The following is a 5,763-nucleotide window of genomic DNA, read 5'->3' as shown; positions in this document are numbered from 1 at the left end:
TCTGTCTAGCTCCTGTTTATGTTGGTGATTACCCCCCCCCCCCCCCCCCCCCAAATCAGGGAAGTCAAGCGATGGCCCCGCGTGGAAAAGCAAGAACAACATCATGCTAAAGGGCAGCCGTTTATCTCAGTGTGTCTGTGTGAACCAGCAGACTGGTGTGGGAGGTCTCCGCCAGACTACAGCGAGAGCAGCCAGTTCCTGGTTTGATTGGTCTTCACACTGATTCCCATGGTCTGCACTCGCAAAAACACCCCTACGAACCCTTCGCTGGTACATCCTACTATATAAGGAAACATGCTAGGACAGAATAAGCAGAAGTTCTCAAGGGGGACTCTGAGAGTTGACCCCCCCCCCCCCCCCCCGGCCAGGTTCCCAACTGCCCCACGTTCAGAACACAAATATAGTACAGGAGGAAACTAAAGTCTCAATTCCTTAAGGGCAAAGCTAACTCTGCTCACAAGCACACATTAGGAAACTACAAGCAACATTTTCATGTCTTGCTGTACGTCATCCTTAGAGTCCACTTTGCCTTTCAAGCATTCGTACGTCTTGAGCCAGTTTTTTCGTCCTGCTGTACTTTTTGCCTGCAGAAGTCGGAGCAAAAAGACGGCGGAGTTTGTTTAGCTCGGTGCTAATGGAGACTGACAGCTAACGTCGGCTAAATTGTCCAAACACTTCCATTAACAAACCCTCAAGCGCGGCATTCAGCATAATCCACGTCTTCCTCATTCAGCCGTTTGCGCATTAATCCACAAACATGACGAGTGTGAGCGAGTTTGTTCAATTCAATTCAGCTAGCTTGTTCCTGTATGCTAGCACCGAACTGGAGGAAGAGTAATAGTCTGTTTTTAGCTCAAATCAACACGTTTGATTCCTGAGCACAAGCCTGGATAGAGAAGATTATAGAGAGTGATGAATTTGAGAGGTTGTAACCTGACTTTTTTTGGGATAGTTTTGTTCTTGTTAGCTGTCAAACTGTGTTTAGCTTTTAGCTGCATTTAGGTGTCTAGTTCTTTCTAACTGGATTCACAAAAAAAAACATAAGAAAAATGTCTTTGTGAGCTCAAAACACTTATTGTGAGTGCTTTAAAAGCAAAATACACATTGTGGGTGAAGTATTGCCTCTAAATTACAAGATTTAAGCAGTTTCTCGAGTTTCTGAGCAAGCTAGTAGCAAAATAGTCAAAGCTAGTGGCTATGCTTGTTGCCATTGTTCTAAGGGTTTAAAATATTAAAATAAATATTTGTGAGTACATTCTCTAGAACGTGTACATCCCGTATTAATTTGGCAACGTTAGCCGACTAAAGGTCTGAACATTTAGGTTCCCCAACTATTTTAGTCTAATTTTGAAAAAGGGCAGATTTTCTTGGTGGTGACCTGTTTTGTGTTTGCTGCAGTGTTTCTGGCGGCTGATTTTAAATGGGTTTTATTGTTTTGACTGAAATACAACCCATTAGTTTTAGTAATATTTCAGCCATTTGATTTCAGGATAGTTAAAGCAACATTTTTACTTCGGTTTTTAGCAACAAAACACAAGTAAATTTCCCACATTTAGTAGGAGAATTGCCCTCATTTCTAGCTCTTATTTGGCTCTGAATCACGTTACAACTTTATGATAGCTACTAAAAATGATAGTTAACCAAGTAACAGCTGTTGTATTACTCAGGTGACACATATTATGTGGGCGATAAACCCGGCGGTGCACGTGAGGAGATTTCTAATAGAGTGAGTCATAAAAACAAAGACGACTGTCACTGCTGTTCTTGTTCGGGCACATCTGCATCAGGATAGCGTTTTCACCTTTAAATAATGCTTTCATTTTGTCAGAGCTGTGAGGGAATTCTATTTTTTGGTTACTGTGTGACAGCCAGAGAAGATGGGACGACAGTATTACAGGAAGAAAAACATGATGATAAGAAACCTTGCAAGAGAAGATCCCCCTCAAACCGCCCCCTCCCTTGTTTTGAGTCACTGTGCGCACCACATCCTGTTAGCACTGTAGCAGGTATCACCTACGCAGGAAAGTAAAATTAGTCAGGTAATCTGTCCTGGAAGACAACGCAGGGCAGGATGCTTCGTCTCGTAACCGCAGGCAGATTAAACGAGACGGAAAAACCTTTTGACATTTCCGCTGCTCTTAAGGCCGCAGCCTCTCCTGGCTGTTCAGACGACATGTCGCATGAAGCAACAAATACATCAAGGGCAGAATTTTATCTTGACTAGAAAACAACTGGGGGTGCAGGCACTGACCTGCAGCGGAGAAAACTTGTATAAATCAGATGACCACAGCAGATACAGTAAGAGTCACATCGAGCAACCGGCCCTCCGAGATCAAATCTACCAGCACCTCAGACTCTGTTACCGCCTTGTCAGCTGCTCCTGTCATTGCATTTAGGGATAATTATTGAAAAGCAAGGCCCAACATGGAAGCAGATCACGGGAATGTTCTCGAAGGATCGCGGTGCATCGTGAAGATCAGTCAACGGCAGGTTCGACCGTGCACTTGTATCTTCTAATACTGAATAGATACTTCACTCAAAAAGTACCTTTTCAAGAATTCATAAGTAGGTGTCAGGAGCTTCCAGACATTTTCCTTCCTTCCTGCATCACTTCTTTACCACCTCAGCATGCAGAAGGAGTCAGCGAAGTAAATTTAGCTTGAAGCTAACGTGACTGAGAGCTAACGGCGGCGTCGGCTATCGTCTACAGGCGCTTTGACTTGAGCAAGAAGATAAGCTATATGTATAAACGATATGTTTTTAATGGTGCTTCTGTTGTGCTCCAAATCACGATCGTGACAAAAGGTTCCCTGCGTAGTTAATTTAGGTGATTAACGTGTTGGTACGAGCTTTTCATTCAAAGTTCAGAACCTCTGAGACGCTCGTGTGGCTTTACGGCCTTTAAATGTCTAAAGGTCAATGAAAGCATAAATTAAGGTAAGCTGAGGGCTCTCAGAGGTACAGAGCAGAACATGAGGTAGTAGGCTCCACGGCGAGAAATGACCTCCCCCCACTGTCGCTGTTTGATCCATGACGGCTGCAAAAGCATTTTGGAAAGCAGAGAGTTAAAGCCTGAAACACACTTGGGTGCAGGGAGAGAAGAGTGATGGCGATCAATAATAACTGTAATCAAATGGCGGCAATTGGACTACTGGCTGTGAATCAAATCACCCCGTGGGGACATTAAGGTTTTACCTCACCTTACAGTGACCACACATTTTCATATTTGCAGCAGTTGCCATGTTTGTTTGTCTGCGTGACGGACGTCCGACTCGATATAGAAACGGCTCCTTCTCATTAAGTTTAAAAACCCCGCTACACATCACGTGTGTTACGTGTTTCAGGTGTAATCCAGAAAGTGAAGCCGGCGCCGCCGTTGCTCTTTCTGCTTCAAAACGATTTATTTATTATTTATTTTTATTTATTTATTATTTATTTATTTATACATTCTTTTGAGTTCCATGCAACCGCAGCAAAATTTAGGTCTATAAAAGCTGCACGGTTAAATTGCTCACAAGCTAGCAGAGGCCTAACTAGCTTCGCCACATACATGAACACTGTAGTGTGAGATTTACGTGGCTGCAACGAGCTTAATGAGCAGCGTGTGAACTCGGTCGACGAGGATATCAACATCATAGATGCTCATTAACATGAAAATATGATGTCCGTTAGCTCTAACCGATGCTACGCGTGATTTCAGAGCTATTTCCTGCTTGCACATAAGGGGAAAACAATTGCACTGAACTCTACTGAGAGGATTAGCAGATGTGGAAGTGTAGGGGGGCTTCGACTGAGATCTAGGCAGAGCGGACCTGGTTGCTGCCGCTCACCCCTGCACCAGCAGCCTCGCAGCGAGTCAAGCGCTGAGAAAAATGATTGAAGCTACTTTGCCTGTCACAAGATAAAGCTTTCCATCTGTTTTTATCTCCATCAATAGCATCTCGTCCCTCCGTCTGGTGAAGGATCCACACACACACACACACACACACACACACACCATAGCGCTGCAGGTTCTCAGTGGGAATGACCCACAAGCCTTAACCCCAGCGAGCGAGGTAGGGATGCTGTGAGGGAAATATTGATCAGGCCTGGTCCTCCGTGGCGAGGCAGCCGTTATGTAACATGTAGCAGCAGCGAGTGGGAGACACTCCAGAGAGGGTTTACGGCCGTGAAAACATTTAAGATCCGGTCTCGAGGGAATCATATGGAAATCACCGTGCAAATACAAAAACACGTTAGTTAAGGAGCAGGGGCATAACGTGACTCACGCTGCCCTGGCGTTCTGCCATTACCACGTATTTCTTCCTGTAAATTTTTTCTCTAAATACGAGTTTGCGATATGATGCAGGAAAACCTTTGCAGCAGTTACATTTTGGTTGGAAATATATGTTAATTACATGGTTGTGTCGAATCTGACTCTTCAGCCTGAAAAAGCTATCGCGTTCCATTTCAACTTCATATGATTTAAGTTTTTATTTCAGTTCACAAGGCTCCACAAAGATGTTCTTTGACAGTGCTTTGTAGGACAAGAGTGGAGGGGAGCTAGCTGGAAGACAAGCTACACGACCAGCTAGACCACTTACAGAATCAACACAGCCAATCAAAGTACAATTACTGCGATTTTTGAGTCGCCATTTTGCAAGCGTTTTGACGGCATCTCACCTATTTGACCCTCACAGAGCACAGAGGCTCAATTATCGACTTGTGCTAGCATGCTAACATGTTACCAATTAGCAAGCAGTTAAAACCCGCTAATCACCAAAGGAATTTGAGTGAAGATGAGTTCAGTTTTGTTTTGTGGCCCTTAATCACAAGAAGAAAAAAAGTCCTCTCACGCTTTGACATTCCTCAGGTAAAATCTGCAGAAGATGCTACAGGGTTAGCTTGTTGGCTAATCCTCAAGACTGAAACACCTTCGCTTTCCTTGGTATGTAAAAATCCTTTGAAATGAGGGAGTACGTTCAAAACGCATCACAAATTTAAAAAAAAAAATCCCACTTGCAATAAAATAATTAAAAGACTTTCATTTTTAATTAGCCTAGCATGCTAATTAGTCCTTCGTGCTGAGAAACCAGTTTTTTTCAATCTGGATTCTTTTTGTGTGTGTGTGTGTGTGTGTGTGTGTTTTTTTTAGTCAAAGTTATTGATGGGAATAACCTTTTAAAGAAAGGTTTACAGTATGCAGCAAGAGCAGGACTGCCTGCAGCACCGGAACGCTCCCGTTTTATCAATGAGGCAACTGGTTCCTGTGAAATTGCACCTTCTAAAAGTGCAATTTTCACAATGACACAAATTGTTATCATAAATGTCTCAACAACTCCATGAAAAGAAGACAAATGTCCGCCAGTGTCTTCAGCTGGATCCTGCCACGTTTGTCATGGTCGGCGTCGACCTCTCACTCGGGGAGAATTCTCGCTCTGAAACCTCCACAGCGTTGAGTCGTGGCGAGTTATGAATCCTAATCCCCTTCTCCTGAAGCAAACTGCTGTTCCAAGAGGGGAGAGACCTGTTGCAGACTGTTGTTCTCCTTCCCATTATCTCGTCGAAAACTCATAAAAGCAGTGTGAGCGTGTCGGTGTGATGAAATTGCTCTTTTAGTGGGTGCCGTTTGATGGCAGCCAATTGCACAGCTCTGTCCTCGCTCCGTACGGCAGCGATTTCAAATGTGGTTACGTCCCTCCCTCACTCAAGCTGTAAAAGCTCAGAATGAAGGTTCCAGGTTGGAAACAAACAAATTAAAGTTTCCCTTCAAAGGCTCAAATA

This window comes from Aulostomus chinensis, chromosome 4, assembly GCF_037954235.1.
Source record: "Aulostomus chinensis isolate RoL2024-O1b breed Wild chromosome 4, RoL_Achi_v1.0, whole genome shotgun sequence".
Taxonomy (NCBI): domain Eukaryota; kingdom Metazoa; phylum Chordata; class Actinopteri; order Syngnathiformes; family Aulostomidae; genus Aulostomus; species Aulostomus chinensis.
This window is presented reverse-complemented; position numbering follows the sequence as displayed.